Below are 20,650 nucleotides of genomic sequence, written 5' to 3' on the forward strand. Positions count from 1 at the left end.
ACTTTTTTGCAGCCTAGGTGGGCAAATGGGCCCACATTACAAAGAACACCTTTCGGATTTCCCAGGGCATTTTTTACACATTTTGATTTCAAACGACTTCTCACACATTAGGGCCCCTAAAATGCCAGGGCAGTATAACTACCCCACAAGTGACCCCATTTTAAAAAGAAGACACCCCAAGGTATTTCGTGATGGGCATAGTGAGTTCATGGAAGTTTTTGTTTTTTGTCACAAGTTAGTGGAATATGAGACTTTGTAAGAAAAAAATAAAACATCATTTTCCGCTAACTTGTGACAAAAAATAAAAAATTCTAGGAACTCGCCATGCCCCTCACGGAATACCTTGGGGTGTCTTCTTTCCAAAATGGGGTCACTTGTGGGGTAGTTATACTTTTTATTAGTGGATGTTTGTGAGTATAAATAAATCCTTTTAATAGCGAGTTGGTTGATGGTGCTTCACAATTGGTGCGATCTCCTGTTCTGTCTCAGAGTCTTTCATGAAAAGAGGACTGTGGATTGTATGAAGATCACCATTTTCCTGTGCTCATTATACACCTATGGAACGAACAAGGGAGGCTCAGCTTCCTGAAAGCAGCATGGTCCTACATTATTTTCTGTCTGGGTCCACTGCCTAGTCTTCCTCATCACCCTGTAGCTCCTCTGGCTGGTCCTGCTCCTCCTCTCCTGTCACCTGTGTAGAAAAACCACCCATTTTTCTACACATTGCTTGTGCTCGAATGTCCTCCTCCTCCATCTCTAGTTCAGCCTCCACAGGGCTCATGTGGCCGAGAGATGTAGTCGCCACATCTCCTGTCCCCTGGCCAGCCAGATTTAGCAACATCTGTTCCAGAACATGAAGCAGTGGAGTGACCTTGTTCATCCCGTAGTCCTGGTGACTGACAAATAAAGTGCCTCCTCAAAGGGCCCAAGCAAACGTGCTTCTCGGCCTTTTGGCTAAGATCAAGTGTAGTATCTGTTCTTCAGTCCTGTAGAGCTACACTCCAGGCTGTACTCCTTCCATGGCTTGCCATGGTTGTCGAGCGGAACGGAGAACCACACAGCAACCCTGGGTGGTGGAGCATGGGTGGTGAACCGAATACCCATGTGAAGTCACCTTTGAGCTCTGCTGGATCGACACCATTTAGGTCGAGTTGTGTTGAAAGCCCAAAGTGCAAGTGCCCCAGGGGTGGTGCCCTGGGGTGCCGGAACTCACTGGGGGTGGAATCCCACTGAGAGATGGCACATTAGCACAGCACTTTCTTTCTCACAATTTTAGCACACACCTCTATTTGCTCGGCTTCGGCCTTGAAGATACGAAGAATTTTTATAATTCCGGTCGAATGTCCGGGCCGTAATGGCAAACATTTCACGTATTTATTTTTTATGTCATCGTGTGCACTTTTACACGTTGTGCACACGATGCCCTAAAGCCTGCTGTGGACTGCCAGGTGATGTGTTTTTGAGTTCCGTGGACTTTTGCTGTGTGAATTAACACGAGGATCCCTGTTGTGTGAATTAACACCAGGGTCCTGCCAAGTATTGTTTCTTTTCTGCCTTTTTGTGTGAATAAACACTGACTTTTGCTTTTCTTTTTTTTGTTTTTTATTATTATAATACAAAATTTATATCTATATTACATATAAAGTCCATCAATCCGTCAATTCTAATCTATAGTCATAATTAACAATAATTGCATAGAAGTGTCCGTATTTATATGAACATTTAAAAATCAAGTGGAGGTCTCCTACTGAGGAGGAAGGCAGGGTTCACCCGACATCCAAAGCTTAGTAAAAAAGATGGACAAAGAATCTCATTTAGCGCACGTTCTCTATAAGCGGCAGGGGTAAGAGGCCCGAAGTCCAGACAGCCGCCAAGCAGTGAGCGCGACTCGCGCACGCCCCCCCCCAGACACGGGAAGGCAGGGTTGGCACTCATGTGGCCGACCGCTTGATACTCACATGCTGACAGAATGGCGAGTTTACAGCGATCTTTAATCGCAAGCATTTAATAAAACAGAAAACAAAGAAGGGGGTCCAGCAGTCTTTTATCACAGTGGTAAAAAACCCACTCACTTATTTTACTGCCTCATCCCCATGTGATTGAATTGAATATCAGTGCCGTGATTCGCCGTACTTGCGTAAATTCACATTAATATCTCATGTGGCAAAGACTCGAGTCAAATATCACTCGGCAGTCACCGGCAGTTGAAGAAGATATAGACAAAAAACAGAGCCAGAGACCCGCTCTGTCCCATTAAGAGAGCACATAGTAGCGCGCCCACCACGTGTGTCATATCCCTGCCCGCAGTCGAAACCCAAGTCTGACGGGAAGAGCCGCGCCCCGAGTCGCGCCCCATACCCGGACGCCCCCAGGTCCCGGACCCTGATCCCCCGCCCGTATACCACTCGATATTATGAATAAACAAGAATTCTAACCATTATTTAGTGCCGGAAGGTCCCCCCGTCCTCCAACAGTCCTGGAGATCCTCCCGTGCTCGAGTATACCTTCACATTCTTCACCGATACAATACATATAGAAGAGACCGGACGAATAGAATTTTCCCAAACTCACCCCACCTTGCAGGCAAACGAGAGAAAAAAAAAGAAAAAGGAAATATAGCAAAGGAAAGAAGGGTCCTAATTAATTAACCATATCCCAATCTTTCCATAAATTGATCCACTTTAAGTAGGATCCTCTTTGTTTATACAGGATCTTCTCATAACTTTTCACTTTCTCAACCAAGCCCAGCCAGTTATTACAGTCTGGGGCGGAAGAGCAAAACCAAGATCTAGAAATAAGGAGCCTAGCTAAGAACATCACCTTAATCAACAGATGGCATTTTATAGGCTGATAATTAACCTCAGATAAATCTCCCAGAACCCATATCCTGGGGGACAGAGGGACAACAATTTTAAGTTTACGCACCAGATTCTTTTGGACCAAGCTCCAATACCTACTCACCATTGGGCAGTCCCAGAACAGATGTAAGTGATCTGCCTCGGAATCACCACAACGTGGGCAGTCAGAGGAGGCCCTAAGTCCTCTTCTATATAACCATTTGGGTGTCACATAAATTTTGTGCAAAATATTAAATTGTACAACAGTGTGGTTAAAATTATGTGAAACCAGCTTTAAGCTTTCCCCTATATTCTCCCAGTTTGGAGAGCCCACCTCTGAAAGGAGAGAAGACCAGGCTCTCTGTCCTGGAGAGAGAACATCCAGAAAGAAATTATCCATTAAGTGTCTATAACAGTGTGATAGTTTAATTCTCGTGACGGTTTTCTTACAAATTAAATCATGTAAAAATACAGGAGTATCTATAATGAAGAAGTGACTATTCAGAGTGCTAGAAAGTGCTGACCTCAATTGGAAATATGCATACCAAGCCACCTCACCTAAATTTGCCCTTAATTCCATGAGAGGCAAAATTTGTCCACCACTGACTACTTGATGTAGGTACTGAACATTTTTGGTCCTCCAATACTGGCGGCAGCTTAAATCATTTAAATTGAAGAGTTTTGGATTATGCCATAATGGGGTGCAGATAAGTGATGCCTTGACTCCACACCAACTCCTTATGGCCGACCAAGTCTTTATAGCCATTCTGCGAAAAAATGAGTATCCGCTCAGTGTATTTGATAGATAATCAGATTCCAGTACAGTGAAAAAATCTGAGAAACCTGCATCTTTTACCACTTTACTGCAGAAAGGGCTATTTTCCCAGTCATTGAAAAGACAGAGTTGGGAGGCCACAAAATAACCCCTAAAATAGGGGAGGTTAAGACCTCCCCGATTGTAGGGCATGGAAAAATAGAGTGCCTTCAGTCTCACGCGCTTCCTCCCCCACAATAAATCATTGAGCATCCGCTCTATCAATCTGAAGTGCTTGTCTGTGATCCATACAGGCGAGTTGCGCAGGACATAAAGAACCTGGGGCAGCACTACCATTTTTATTAATGAAATTCTGTCCGCTCTTCCTGGCAGAATTTTTTGCCATATCTTAATTTTGGCTCTCAACTTGATCAGCAAGGGAATCAGGTTAAGTTGTAAATATTCCTGTGGTTTGGCAGAAACTGTTATCCCCAGGTACCTTATTGAGTCAGAGATCGTTAACTGATTATTCCCTTCACCTCGCAACTCGTCTATAGGGAGGAGAACGGTCTTCTCCCAGTTGATCTCAAGTCCGGACAAATCGGAAAAATGACCAACCAGCTCCATTATGCGGGGAAGAGTAGTGTCTGTTTGATGAATAAAAACCAGGATGTCATCTGCGTAAAGGGATACACGATCATGCTTCCCCATTATGCCAAAACCAGCCACCTTTGGGTCCTGCCTTATCATAGCCGCTAAAGGTTCGATATAAATATTAAATAGACTTTTGCTTTTCAACCGTGGTTTTGCCTCTGTATTGCATCCGCTTACCCTGCCTACCAGAGCAAATACCTACACCCCCCTCCCCAGTATGGCAAAACTATCTACATTTTAAAGTGGACTTTTATTGTGGGCAGTCTGAGGCACACCTGTGCAATATTCATGCTGTGTAATCAGCACCTTGATATGCCATGCCACACCTGTGAGGTGGGATGGATTATCTTGGCAAAGGAGAAGTGCTCACTAACACAGATTTAGATAGATTTGTGAACAATATTTGAGAGTAATAGGTCTTTTGTGTATGTAGAAAATGTTTCAGATCTTTGAATTCAGCTCATGCAAAATGGGAGCAAAACCGAAAGTGTTGCGTTTATATTTTTGTTCAGTGTATGTGTGCAGGGCTGGTACTGCCTTTTTGGCAAAGAAATGACAGCTTGGGACTCTCCACCTCTCCACCTCGGCTCAGCACAAGCCATCATTTCTCTGAAAGGTGCAGAGTCCACCACTTGGAAAGGGAGAGACCGGCAGCACCAGCAACTTGGACAGGAGCACGTTCAGCTTCTGCGCCGTTGGATGAGTGAACGCTTACTGTTGTCTCTTGGCAATCGCTTTGGTGATTGATTGCTGATGGAATGACTGACGAGGAGGAGGAGGAGGAGCAGGAGCATCAGGACCAGCAGATGATCGGAAGGACAGACAGCTCCCTTCGTCTAAGGTCTTGGAGCCTTGACTGCATTAAATTGGGTGCGTGCCACTGGGTGATGCAGCAGTTGCAGTGGCAGGCTGGACCACCACATCGGAGCCACGGTTCTCCCAGGCCATTTTATGGTGACGCTGCATGTGTTGACGCAGGGCCGTGGTGCCAACATTGGCACCCTGCCACGCTTCACCGTCTGCCCATAAATTCGGCAAATGGCCATGTTCACCTCCTCCGGTGGCCTAACAAAAAATTGCCACACCACCGAGTATGGCATTTTCCCCCCAACACTCTGCCCTGACTGCCTGCTACCGAGGCCTCTGTGAACCCCTGCACCGCTACTTTCCGGTCCAGTAGGCTCCTGCTGCCACTTTGCTGACTCACTGCTATGCTGCCAACCTGCTGGCTCAGCCACTGCCTCATGCGCAAGCTCCCACCCCCTTCTCTTGATGATGATGATGATGCCCCTTCTTCACCCGGCTCCCAAGTACGATCGGCTACATCATTATTTACATCCGCTACTGTCTGCACATCACTGATATCCCCCTCAATGGTCTCAGGGCCAGAAGCCTGACCGCTTGCAACACCTGCTCTCATGTGACTCTCATCATCACTACTTGCCAGTCTACCGGAGGAAGCTGCGAATGTCTCCTCCAGATCTTGGCTGGGCAGTAGCTGCTGACTGTCCTCTAGTAGCTCGTCCTCGCTGAAAAGTGGAGCCAAGCCTATGGCATATAATACTTCTCGCACTGAGGGAACTGAAAATGACAGAGGAAGGTTCAGGGCAGGTAGGGGCACAGGGCCTGCTCCCGCTCATGCCAACTAAATGTTGTGTCAGAAAAACCCACCGACTCTTGGTTGGGTGTGTCTGATGTCACTTTTGACAAAGTCGAAAACCGAGTCAACCATTCAAGCACCGCTGGGTTGCTGGTCAAGACTTCACTCCTAGATGACACCGGGAGCTCCTCTGCCTATCTGACTTTGTCTCTGCCTTATCCTTCGGTCCTGCATCGTCGCTCCTGGTAATGCCTCTGCCACCTGACTACGGTTGTACTGGCGGTACCTACCCAGGTATCCTCTGGTCTGCCTGGAGCAGCTGCCACTAACTTGGTTTATGCTCTGGAGTAGCCCCTGGCAACTACCTTAACAGCTCAAGCCTATCCTCACCACCAGAGGCTCTAGTGAAGACCAGGTAGTTGCTTAGACACGCCCCTCCAGAGTATAGCCGGTCAGTGTCACAGTGGGTTTGCATCTGCTGATCCGTGACAGTACATTGAGGCCATGGACACCGCTGGTCACCCTAAGCCTGGTCTGCCGCCTGTCGTCCAGGAACTGTTGCAAGAAGTAAAGCGCCTGAGAGAACGTCAGGATGTCATTATGCAGTTCTTGCAAAATATTACTGCTCATCTGGATGCCACCTCGTCTCCAGTCACTGCCGGGTCGCCAGTGGCGGCTACACCGGCTATGCCCACTTCGGTGAATACAGATTTTTACGCCAAACCGCTATGCTGGTGATCCAAAAACCTGTTGTGGATTCCTGAACCAGTGTTTGATCCAGTGGCACTGCTAGGGCTGGTGTCACCCGGTGCGGAAGAAAATGCCCCCCCCCCCCGAAGCAATATGTTTTTAGCCATATATGGGGGCTATGGGGGTGCTACTGCCATAGGGGAGCATCCATTAGCTCAGCAGACCCCCTAAAGCTTAGAGCCCCAGCACCCCCTTTCTCCCCTGGGTCACCTAGGTCAGGTGCACCCCACTTTCACTGGCTGGCTGGCTGACCGAGACACCAAATGTTGTTCAATTTCTTCTGGTGACCGCTTCTTCGTGTGGTCATCGTGTTCTGACCTGTGCGGACGAGTCACATAGGGGACGTCCATGAAGCTCCGCCCTGCCGCGACGGCGCCACTGACGTCCCTTCACGTCCTTTACTGAGCCTGCCTGACCAACCCAAGCAGTAACAGGGAGTGGTTTGGGGTGCTAGCAGACAGATCGCTGATGGGGGAGGGGGTGTGCTAGCAGTCAGATCGCTTACCGGGGGGGTGGGGTGCTAGTGGTGTTGGGTCCGGTGGGTGACGTCACTCACCCATAGGCGTGTTCACCCTAAAGCACAAACACACGCTGCACGCATATGTATGTATGTACAGTGGATATAAAAAGTCTACACACCCCTGTTAAAATGTCAGGTTTCTGTGATATAATTTTTTTTTAACTTTTTCCACCTTTAATGTGACCTATAAACTGTACAACTCAATTGAAAAACAAACTGAGATCTTTTAGGTAGAGGGGAAAAAAAAAAGTAAAAATAAAATAATATGGTTGCATAAATGTGCACACCCTTAAATTAATACTATGTTGAAGCACCTTTTGATTTTATTACAGCACTCTTTTTGGGTATGAGTCTATCAGCATGGCACATTTTGACTTGGCAAGATTTGCCCACTCTTCTTTCCAAAAACAAATTTCTCAGATTGCGAGGGCATCTCCTGTGCATAGCCCTCTTCAGATCACCACACAGATTTTCAATTGGATTCAGGTCTGGGCTCTGGCTGGGCCATTCCAAAACTTTAATCTTCTTTTGGTGAAGCCATTCTTTTGTTGACTTGGATGTACAGTACAGACCAAAAGTTTGGACACACGTTCTCATTCAAAGAGCTTTCTTTATTTCCATGACTATGAAGGCATCAAAACTATGAATTAACACATGTGGAATTATATACATAACAAACAAGTGTGAAACAACTGAAAATATGTCATATTCTAGGTTCTTCAAAGTAGCCACCTTTTGCTTTGATTACTGCTTTGCATACTCTTGGCATTCTCTTGATGAGCTTCAAGAGGTAGTCCCCTGAAATGGTCTTCCAACAGTCTTGAAGGAGTTCCCAGAGATGCTTAGCACTTGTTGGCCCTTTTGCCTTCACTCTGCAGTCCAGCTCACCCCAAACCATCTCGATTGGGTTCAGTTCCGGTGACTGTGGAGGCCAGGTCATCTGGCGCAGCACCCCATCACTCTCCTTCATGGTCAAATAGCCCTTACTTTCAAAGTTTTCCCAATTTTTCGGCTGACTGACTGATCTTCATTTCTTAAAGTAATGATGGCCACTCGTTTTTCTTTACTTAGCTGCTTTTTTCTTGCCATAATACAAATTCTAACAGTCTATTCAGTAGGACTATCAGCTGTGTATCCACCTGACTTCTCCTCAACGCAACTGATGGTCCCAAGCCCATTTATAAGGCAAGAAATCCCACTTATTAAACTTGACAGTGCACACCTGTGAAGTGAAAACCATTTCAGGGGACTACTTCTTGAAGCTCATCAAGAGAATGCCAAGAGTGTGCAAAGCAGTAATCAAAGCAAAAGGTGGCTACTTTGAAGAACCTAGAATATGACATATTATCAGTTGTTTCACACTTGTTTGTTATGTATATAATTCCACATGTGTTAATTCATAGTTTTGATGCCTTCAGTGTGAATCTACAATTTTCATAGTCATGAAAATAAAGAAAACTCTTTGAATGAGAAGGTGTGTCCAAACTTTTGGTCTGTACTGTATGCTTTGGGTCGTTGTCATGCTGAAAGATGAAGTTCCTCTTCATGTTCAGCTTTCTAGCAGAAGCCTGAAGGTTTTGTGCCAATATTGACTGGTATTTGGAACTGTTCATAATTCCCTCTAGCTTAACTAAGGCCCCAGTTCCAACTGAAGAAAAACAACCCCAAGGCATGATGCTGCCACAACCATGCTTCACTGTGGGTATGGTGTTCTTTTGGTGATGTGCATTGTTGTTTTTGCGCCAAACATATATTTGGAATTATGGCCAAAAAGTTCAACCTTGGTTTCATCAGACCATAACACCTTTTCCCACATGCTTTTGGGAGACTTCAGATGTGTTTTTGCAAAATGTAGCCTGGCTTGGATGTTTTTCTTCATAAGAAAAGGCTTTCGTCTTGCCACTCTACCCCATAGTCCAGACATATGAAGAATACGGCCAGGGGCGTAGCTATAGAGGTGCAGAGGTAGCAGTCGCTACCGGGCCCATGATCCTGAGGGGGCCCAAAGACCATTGTGCTACATAAGAAGACACCTGTATTATAGAAAGTGCATGCTGGTCAGGTTCCACCTCTGGCTGGACGGAAGGGGTTAGGTCAACAATTTTGCAGGGGGGGGGGGGGGTGCTGTTTCAATTTTCACCTCAGGCAGCAGGAGGGCTATGTGCTTCCCTGCCCCTGACCACAAAGCACTGAGGGAAGGGGGGCCCAAGATGAACTCTTGCACCAGGGCCCGTGAGCCTTTAGCTACGCCCCTGAATACGGGAGATTGTTGTCATATGTACCACACAGCCAGTACTTGCCAGATATTCCTGCAACTCCTTTAATGTTGCTGTATGCCTCTTGGTAGCCTCCCAGACCAGTTTTCTTCTCATCTTTTCATAAATTTTAGAGGGACGTCCAGTTCTTGGTAATGTCACTGTTGTGCCATATTTTCTCCACTTGATGATGACTGTCTTCAATGTGTTCCATGGTATATCTAATGCCTTGGAAATTCTTTTGCACCCTTCTCCTGACTGATACCTTTTAACAATGAGATCCCTCTGATGTTTTGGAAGCTCTCTGTAGACCATGGCTTTTGCTGTGGTATGTGACTAAGAAAATTTCAGGAAAGACCAACTAGAGCAGCTGAACTTTATTTGGGGTTAGTCAGAGGCACTTTAAATCATGGCAGGTGTATGCTGACTCCTATTTAACATGATTTTAAATGTGATTGCTTAATTTTGAACACAGGTACATCCCCAGTTATAAGAGGGTGTGCACACTTATGCAACCACATTATTTTAGTTTTTTTTATTTTCTTCACTCCACCTAAAAGATTTCAGTTTGTTTTTCAATTTAGTGGTACAGTTTATAGGTCACATTAAAGGTGGAAAAAGTTCTGAAATTATTTATCTTTGTCTCATTTTTGTACATCACAGAAACCTGACATTTTAACAGGGGTGTGTAGACTTTTTATATCCACTGTATGTATAAATATATTATATACACATACACATACACACACATATATATATACACAAATACACTCTGCATACATACATACAGACCCGCACTCCTATAATTATCAATATAAACAAAAATAAAAGTTATATACCGTATTTTTCGCTTTATAAGACGCACTTTCCCCCCCCCAAAAGTGGGGGGAAAATGGCCGTGCGTCTTATAAAGCGAATACTTTGCTGGCCGCTATGCTGCACAGCGCGGCCAGCGAAGTATCAGTGACAGTGTGGAGGGAGGAGGCGGGGCCCGGTGCAGTGACTCTACTCTAATACACCGGGCCCCGCAACTGTTAAACATTCAATCTGATAGTATAAGCTCTGTACGGGCGGCTCTTACTATAGTACCGTAAGTATAGCGCAGACCGGCATCTCCATCGGTCATGCGCCGCTTGCCGCACCTCCTTCCTCATGCGCCGTCTGCTCCAGCTCCCTCTGTCATGCGCTGCCTACCCCAGCTCCCTCTGTCATGCGCCGCCTGCCTGTTCATTCATAAAGTGAGATAAGCAGGCAGGCGGCGCATGAGGAGGGAGCTGGGGCAGGCGGCGCATGACAGAGGGAGCTAGAGCAGACGGCGCATGACAGAGGGAGCTGTGGCAGGTGGCGCATGACCGATGGAGATGCCGGTCTGCGCTATACTTACGGTACTATAATAAGAGCCGCCCGTACAGAGCATATACTATCAGATTGAATGTTTAACAGTTGCGGGGCCCGGTGTATTAGAGTAGAGTCACTACACCGGGCCCCGCCTCCTCCCTCCACACTGATGCATCTGATGGGGGATCTGTAGATGACACTTATGGGGATCTGTGGATGACATAAGTGTCATCCACAGAGCCCCATAAGTGTCATGCACAGATCCCCCCTCAGTGTAATGCACAGATCCCCCCTCTGTCATTCACAGATCGCCCCATCAGTGTCATCCACAGATCCCCCCATCAGTGTCATCCACAGATCCCCCATCAGTGTCATCCACAGATCCCCCATCAGTGTCATCCACAGATCCCCCATCAGTGTCATCCACAGATCCCCCATCAGTGTCATCCACAGATCCCCCATCAGTGTCATCCACAGATCCCCCATCAGTGTCATCCACAGATCCCCCATCAGTGTCATCCACAGATCCCCCATCAGTGTCATCCACAGATCCCCCATCAGTGTCATCCACAGATCCCCCATCAGTGTCATCCACAGATCCCCCCATAACAGTGCGTCATCCACAGATCCCCATAACAGTGCGTCATCCACAGATCCCCCCATAACAGTGCGTCATCCACAGATTCCCCCATAACAGTGCGTCATCCACAGATCCCCATAACAGGGCGTCATCCACAGATCCCCCCATAACAGTGCGTCATCCACAGATCCCCATAACAGTGCGTCATCCACAGATCCCCCATAACAGTGTCATCCACAGATCCCCATAACAGTGTGTCATCCACAGATCCCCATAACAGTGCGTCATCCACAGATCCCCATAACAGTGCGTCATCCACAGATCCCCATAATAGTGCGTCATCCACAGATCCCCATAACAGTGCGTCATCCACAGATCCCCCCATAACAGTGCGTCATCCACAGATCCCCCCATAACAGTGCGTCATCCACAGATCCCCATAACAGTGCATCATCCACAGATCCCCCATAACAGTGCGTCATACACAGATCCCCCCATAACAGTGCGTCATCCACAGACCACCATTAGTTCAAAAGCTACCAAAAGCACACCTTTTGGTTCAAAATATTTTTTCTTATTTTCCTCCTCAAAAACCTAGGTGCGTCTTATCATCAGGTGCGTCTTATAAAGCGAAAAATACGGTAACCCCTGTATAATAATGTACCCTGATACCCCTAGTTATATTACCCCCTGTATAATTTACCCCTCGGGAGGGGCACTTCCAGATTGTTTTGTGGTGGCAGACAGAAAATAATGTGGTGCTTCCTTTTTTATTTCTTTATTATTTTTATTTTTTTACAATGTGCAGATAGTATTGTAATTGATCCACTTCGAGTTGCATGGGCAGAGGTTTCCCACTGAGCGGTCCAAGGTTGCCTTCATTGTGTCCCTGCTGTCGGAGGAGGCCATTGCGTGGGCAAATCCTGTTTGGGAACATAGAGGTCCAGAGACCTCTAATCTGCAAATTTTTATGGCTGCGTACCGGCAGGTCTTTGAGGAGCCTGATTGTGCCTCCTCCGCTGCATCAGCTCTGCTGCATCTACGGCAGGGTTCTTCGTCTGTGGGTCAGTACGCCATCCAGTTTCTTACCCTGGCTGCCGTATTTGCATGGAACAATGAGGCTCAACTGACGGTGTTCTGGGAGGGCCTTTCTGACCGGATTAAGTATAAACTAGCTGGTCGCGACCGTCCGTCTACTCTGGATGACCTGATCACTCCGGCTTCTAGGATTGATACCGTATGCGTTTCACAGAACGTTTGAAGGAGGTTGCTTGTACCAGAAGACCACCTCATGTGGCTCCATCCTTCCAGGGCCTGTTCATCCCAGAAAGAGGATGAACAGGAGTCTCACCAGCCAAGCTGCAAGGAAAGGGACAGGCAGTTCACACCCAAGACACACCTAAATCCACACCAGCCAGATAATTAACCCCTCTGGCACAAGACAGGGAAGGACCCATGGGAAAGGAGGAGCCACCTACATGCTGCAACAACACGATGCCACAGGCAACACACAACAGAGGCCGTGATGTATGTCTCTGAAGAAGAGATAGCTATAGAGAGGAACATCAAGCGGATGCTCGGCCTAGGTCAGTTGACTCCTCTGACCAACAGAAGGATCCCTGTGGCTCCTATCCTGGTAGAAAGCATGCCTTCTGGGAAGACATTCGGGCCATCTGCCGGGGGGAGGGGGCGTAAGGGGCGGGGGACTGTAACAGTGGCTGTGGTGTGCCGCTGTTCCCCCGATTACCTCTGCAGTCTGAGACACTCTGTTTGTATAAATAAGTGATATTTCTTCTGAGGATTCCGCTCCACAGCTTCTATTCAGCCCTGGACACAGCCTGAGTTCGGCTGGTGTCATGTTACCCTGCTCTAGGGGCGGCACGCATCACTGGGCGGGCTGGTTTAGGTCAGGTGACCTCGCTGACCAACCCTGGCTCTCCTGCAGGTATTTAAGTGGTTCAGCCCTTCTCCCAGATGCCTCAGTATTAAGGTCCTTGTCTTTTGCTAAAGAGCCTGACAACCACTGGTGCTCCTGACTTGTAATTTGTTTCTGGACTGCTTATCGTCTGATCCCTGCCTGTTTGATTCGTCTCTCCTGTTGCCAACCCGGATTTCCTGACCTGCTCCTGTGCCGCCTGCCCTGATCCTCTACCTGTCTGACTTTGTCTCTGCCTTATCATTCGGTCCTGCATCGTCGCTCCTGGTAACGCATCTGCCACCTGACTACGCTTGTACTGGCGGTACCTACTTAGGTATCCTCTGGTCTTCCTGGAGCAGCTGCCACTGACTTGGTTTATGCTCTGGAGCAGCCCCTGGCAACTACCCTAACGGCTCATACCTATCCTCACCACCAGAGGCTCTAGTGAAGACAATGTAGTTGCTTAGACACGCCCCATCAGAGTATAGCCGGTCAATGGCCCAGTGGGTTCACATCTGCTGATCCGTGACACACTGCATGCAATTTATATCTGTCCAGGTCAGAAAGAAGTTTGACATTAAAACCAATATCTTCTGTAGCAACACTGAACCCATTGGAAATGAGATGAAATGAGGTTTATAATTAGCAGGAAATGCCACAATAGGGCTTGACATATGTGAACTTATCTGGAATATTTTTGAAACTCCCATGAACATAAATGGAAAAAGTCACACATGCATGATCACCTTTCCAGCCACAGTGGCTGCAAGATGGTGTCCCTTTCTGAAGACAGGTGCGTATCCCACCTCTGGGACATGTATCTATTTCGAAGCTCCATCTCACAGCTGCTGTGAATAGGAAGGTTACTGCACTTGGGTGGCTCTCTCCATTTACTTCTATGGGAGTTCTGAAAATAGGAGTTCTGAGTAAGTTGAAATATGTTCACCTCTCTTGATTAGATAACTGAATCAAGCATAGAAGTATATTACATTACTTTGGCTTAAGAAAGTCATGAGATGCCTTTGTGGTATATTTTGGTCATTGTCCATCTGTACTGTAAAGCTCCGTCCTATCATTTTTGCAATGTTTCACTGAATTTGAGCAAAAACTAAAGCTCTATACACTTTGTAATTTATCTGTATACCCACATTCACATTTATCAATAAACACCAGTGACCCAGTTACATTGGTGCCATAAATGCCCATGCCATAACCCTACCTTCACTATTGAAATGGTATGCATCATTGCTGGCACTGCGCTGACAATCCCTCCCCCCCATTTTAATCATTGCTGGCAGTGCGCCCTCAATCCCCCCTCCCTCCCCAGTATTAATCATTGCTGGCAGTGCGCCCCCCCCATCATTGGTGGCAGCGGCAGTTCCGATTGGAGTCCCAGAAGTGTAATGCTGGGGCTCCGATCAGTTACCATGGCAACCAGGATGCTACTGAAGTCCTGACTGCCATGGTCAGTTAGTCAGCATTGTACTTACCTGCGCTGGTGCTGCCGGGCGCTCCTTCTTCTCAAACTCACAGGTCTGTGCGGAATATGCTTATAGCAATGCGCCACACAGACCTGTGAGTTTGAGAATAAGGAGCGCCCGGCGGCCCCAGCGCAGGTAAGTACAATGCTGACTAACTGACCATGGCAGCCAGGACTTCAGTAGCGTCCTGGTTGCCATGGTAACCGATCGGAGCCCCAGAATTACACTGCTGGGACTCCGATCGGAACTGCCACTGCCACCAATGATGGGGGGGCGCACTGCCAGCAATGATTAATACTGGGGAGGGAGGGAGGGGGGATTGAGGGCGCACTGCCAGCAATGATTAATACTGGGGAGGGAGGGGGTATTTAGGGCACACTGCCACCAATGATTAATACTGGGGAGGGAGGGGGGATTGAGGGCGCACTGCCACCAGTGATTAATACTGGGGAGGGAGGGGGGATTGAGGGTGCACTGCCAGCAATGATTAATACTGGAGAGGGAGGGGGGATTGAGGGCGCACTGCCACCAATGATTAATACTGGGGAGGGAGGGGGGATTGAGGGCGCACTGCCACAATGATTAATACTGGGGAGGGAGGGGGGATTGAGGACGCACTGCCACCAATGATTAATACTGGGGAGGGAGGGGGGATTGAGGGCGCACTGCCACAATGATTAATACTGGGGAGGGAGGGGGGATTGAGGGCGCACTGCCAGCAATGATTAATACTGGGGAGGGAGGGAGGGGGGATTGAGGGCGCACTGCCAGCAATGATTAATACTGGGGAGGGAGGGGGGATTGAGGGAAAACTGCCAGCAATGATTGTAATACTGGTGAGGGGGGGGGGGATTGAGGGCGCACTGCCCATGAATGATTTTAATAGTGGGTGGGGTGGGGTGGGGCGGCGCACTGCTGCCCGGCGGCACCCGATCTCTTACAGGGGGCTGAGATCCGCAGAATTAACCGCTCAGGTGAGGCCCCTGAGGGAGGGGTTAATTGTGCAGATCACAGCCCCCTGTAAAAGATCGGGTGCTGCCAGGCAGAAGGGGGCAGTTATGTACACAGTTCTTAGTATAATCTAACTTGAAGCATCCCCATCACCATGGGAACGCCTCTGTGTTAGAATATACTGTCGGATCTGAGTTTTCACGATCGTGAAAACTCAGATCTGAAAAAGCTAATACTATTATTTTCTGTTATAACCATGTTATAACGGAAAATAATAAAGTGAAGTTCGGGTCCCCATTGACTTCAATGGGGTTCGGGTTCGGGTCCAAGTTCGGATCAAGTTCGGTTCCCGAACCCGAACTTTTTTTTAAAGTTCGGCCAAACTCCCCGAACATCTAGGTGTTCGCTCAACTCTACTGTCTTCCTGTGCCTGCACCATAGCTCTCTGTCATGTGCAGTGGATCTCCTGCTTCTTCCCAAGTAGCGCAGATACTAACCGCCCATGCACCGATGATATGTGAATATGCCCAGAAGTATTTCCATCTGAATGAGTGTCGGTCCATGAACAGTTGCTACCTAGGTATCGGCAACATTGCCTCTGCGTTTGCGCTGCTACTCAGAGCAGCTCAGGTGCCAGATTGTCAGGACCAGGTGAGATGTCCACCACTGTCGATGAAGTGGCAGGGGGGAGCTTTGTGAGCAGTGGGAACAGCCCTTCACTACTCAAAAACTCCTTTTGATGAACAATTCGATTAGTACAAATCAGTTCCCTCATCTCTTAACTCCTATTTTTGACTTTCAAAACTGCATCAAGAAACCTGAGCATGAGGCTATACCATTATGGTTCTGTAGAAATGTAGTCGTAATTCAGCCTTGTGCACAAACCCGTGATCTGCACCAAACGCTACTCCAGCATTAAATTGTACCTGCCTGAAACCTGAACCACTGACTGCAAATCTTGTTATATTACCTCTTTGTGTTACGCCAGTCATAAAAGCAGGAAAAACATAAATCCTCCACTGAATATTTCAAAACCGTATTTTTCCCTAACACAATAGTCTAATTGAATTGTGAGAGATCCTATTACACAACCAGTACATAAAGTTATAATTGCTATTACCTTGTCCTCATTTTCAATTCATAATCCAGCCATAGCTAGGGGTCAATGGATAGAATTTCATTCTTTGTACCATAAATCAGTGTTTATTTCAGTGGCCTTTGTGACCCTGAACTATATAAAATAAAATATGTTGTTGGAAGCAGAACTTCAGAGCTGATACCTGCCTAGTTATAGAGCACATCTTTATTTTAACTGCTGGTCTGCTATTAATTCATGTCCTGGTAAACCTAATAGGGTAGTTTTAGTGCAGAAGACAGATTTGTTCTCTCCCTTTTTTTTACCTTGCATTTTTTTATTGGAATATTGTCAGGGAAATAATTGCTCCAACAGACATAAGATGACATAAAATTATTTCACTGTACCAACATACTGTATGTATCTATTTTGAAGAAATACACTGCTCAAAAAAATAAGGGGAACACAAAAATAACACATCCTAGATCTGAATTAATAAAATATTTTTCTGAAATACTTTGTTCTTTACATAGTAAATGGAACTCAAATTTTTTAACCGATGGAGGTCTGGATTTGGAGTCACACTCAAAATTAAAGTGGAAAAACACACTACAGGCTGATCCAACTTTTATGTAATGTCCTTAAAACAAGTCAAAATGAGGCTCAGTAGTGTGTGTAGCCTCCACGTGCCTGTATGACCTCCAACGCCTGTGCATGCTCCTGATGAGGTGGCGGACGGTCTCCTGAGGGATCTCCTCCCAGACCTGGACTAAAGCATCTGCCAACTCCTGGACAGTCTGTTGGTTGATAGAGCGAGACATGATGTCCCAGATGTGCTCAATTGGATTCAGGTCTGGGGAACGAGCGGGCCAGTCCATAGCATCAATGCCTTCGTCTTGCAGGAACTGCTGACACACTCCAGCCACATGAGGTCTAGCATTGTCTTGCATTAGGAGGAACCCAGGGCCAACCGCACCAGCATATGGTCTCACAAGGGGTCTGAGGATCTCATCTCGGTACCTAATGGCAGTCAGGATACCTCTGGCGAGCACATGGAGGGCTGTGCGGCCCTCCAAAGAAATGCCACCCCACACCATTACTGACCCAATGCCAAACCAGTCATGCTGGAGGATGTTGCAGGCAGCAGAACATTCTCCACGGCGTCTCCAGACTCTGTCACGTCTGTCACATGTGCTCAGTGTGAACCTGCTTTCATCTGTGAAGAGCACAGGGCGCCAGTGGCGAATTTGCCAATCTTGGTGTTCTCTGGCAAATGCCAAACGTCCTGCACGGTGTTGGGCTGTAAGCACAACCCCCACCTGTGGACGTCGGGCCCTCATATCACCCTCATGGAGTCTGTTTCTGACCGTTTGAGCAGACACATGCACATTTGTGGCCTGCTGTAGGTCATTTTGCAAGGCTCTGGCAGTGCTCCTCCTGTTCCTCCTTGCACAAAGGCAGAGGTAGCGGTCCTGCTGCTGGGTTGTTGCCCTCCTACGGCCTCCTCCACGTCTCCTGATGTACTGGCCTGTCTCCTGGTAGCGCCTCCATGCTCTGGACACTACGCTGGCAGACACAGCAAACCTTCTTGCCACAGCTCGCATTGATGTGCCATCCTGGATAAGCTGCACTACCTGAGCCACTTGTGTGGGTTGTAGACTCCGTCTCATGCTACCACTAGAGTGAAAGCACCGCCAGCATTCAAAAGTGACCAAAACATCAGCCAGGAAGCATAGGAACTGAGAAGTGGTCTGTGGTTACCACCTGCAGAACCACTCCTTTATTGGGGGTGTCTTGCTAATTGCCTATAATTTCCACCTGTTGTCTATCCCATTTGCACAACAGCATGTGAAATTGATTGTCACTCAGTGATGCTTCCTAAGTTTGATTTCACTGAAGTGTGATTAACTTGGAGTTACATTGTGTTGTTTAAGTGTTCCCTTTATTTTTTTGAGCAGTGTATAAATGGTTTAAAATCGGGTTTGCACTTTTTTTTTTTTTTTTATCATTTGAAGAAATTGGTGGAACTGGACCACAGAACTGAGACTGTGTTTTTCTTCATTGAAGTCAGCAGGGAGAAATTTGGCTAGAAATTCTTGGTAAACAGCATGGTAACTTTGAATATGTATTTAGGGGCTCTGGCAGTGGTTCTGCTGAAGTTATGAAGAGGCACCAGTGCCTCTACATAAGTGCGGCAGATCCACCGCTAGTGCATGGCTTTATTAACACCGGCGTCTAAAACGCCCCAATGTCTATGTTAAACGTAGGGCAAAAACGTGATGTGAACCCTGCCTTAGATTGATAGGGGCCCATCTCCAAGCACCCCCCCTCCCCCCACCACACTGATAAGCTGGTGAGGATGCCACAGCTTTTTCATTGTATACCAGCCTCGGACAGAGCTGCAGAAACACTACGTGACTGATGTCATTATGTCACGTTCTGAGGAAGAGGCTGCTGCACCTCGGGGGGGGGGGGGGGGGGGGGTTCCTGGAGTTGGACCTTCACCAATATTAATGACCTATGTTAAGGATAAGTCATCAATATTTAAGTCCCTGAAAACTCCTTTAATAGCAACATTGTCAAAAAACTGAAAAATTACTAACAATTTAAAAAAAAATGCCCAATAGTAACTATAATCAGAAGTTCGCAGTTCCAAAAATATAATTTTGCATACAGAACAGTCAAACCTTCCATTTTACCTTCCTGATATATACCTCCATTGTAGGCCTGAGATGGGTGCCATACAGAGACATCCATCACCCATAAGGTCCCATACTGAATGGTTGATGTTTTTGTGGTGCCCTCTGTATAGCAGAGCATAGTTTAGTGCACATCCCTATACCGTAGAAAAAATGTATATTGATGCATACTGGACAGATGGAAGTCAAAAGGACACTCTTTTAGTATCAGTCAGATGAAGTGGCCTGTGGATACATTTAACATACAAGTGCTGTGAAAAGGGCATTTGCCAATTCTCAACCTGATTCCTTTGTTCTTCATACTGGTGTCTCTTGACCCCATGGGTCAGCAGTCACTGAACAGAGACCACTCTAGGAGGTAGCAGTCTGGTGGTTCCCCTGCAGTGGAGACCAGATTCCTGTATAGGGGTGAAAGGGTGAAGGCCAAGGGATAGCCAGGATAACACCCTTATAAGTAACCCAAGCCAAATCTGTTTGGTTGACACAGTGGTTCTACACCCAGTGCCTAACATTAGCATGTACAAGTTATACTACAGATGTGGAATCAAACCTACAACCTCAGGTTAACTAACTTATTTAAAAAAATCCTCACAATCAGCAATAGTGACAAAATGATAAAATAATGTACTGTATACTTACCCATTTTATCCCCCACCACTTCCAACACTGTCTCTCAGATCCTCCCTGCTACTGCAGCTATGATGTCATATTCCTGGTTGCTGGGACGACGTGCCTGTATATTTTGGACATCACTGCAGCCAATCACTGGTCTCAGCAGTATACGGCACATGACTGCCCAGGCCAGTGAGTACATACAGTGGTTACTTTTAGTAGTGGAAAGAAATAAGTGAGTATTTATGATAATTGCTGGCTGGGGAGAGTTATGTGTAGTTAAAATTGGACAACTTCTTTAACCCCTTCCTGACACATCAATTTTTGCGTTTTCGTTTTTCGCTCCCTTCCTTCCCAGAGCCTTAACGTTTTTTATTTTTCCATTCACATAGCTGTATGGGGACTTGTTTTTTGTGGAACAAATTGTAGGAGAGAAGGAGAGAAAGCAGAGTTTGCCTGCCAGTTTATGCCAAAGCCTGCTGGAACCAAGAAAAAGGCCTGCCAATCGTTTGGATGAAAGTTTATTCAAGTAAAGCTTCTGTTGAACTTCACAACAAGATCTGGACTCAAGTTATTTTCCTTCTTCCCTCAATTATTCTCCCGTGACACATAAAGAGACATATAGG

At 46.9% G+C, this 20,650-nt stretch overlaps 1 pseudogene; it reads left to right on the forward strand.

Annotated features, from left to right (window-relative positions):
- Positions 1-934: 934 nt before the first annotated feature.
- On the forward strand, positions 935-1,017 carry LOC121002937 (annotated as a pseudogene).
- The last annotated feature ends 19,633 nt before the right edge of the window (positions 1,018-20,650 follow it).

This window comes from Bufo bufo, chromosome 5, assembly GCF_905171765.1.
Source record: "Bufo bufo chromosome 5, aBufBuf1.1, whole genome shotgun sequence".
Taxonomy (NCBI): domain Eukaryota; kingdom Metazoa; phylum Chordata; class Amphibia; order Anura; family Bufonidae; genus Bufo; species Bufo bufo.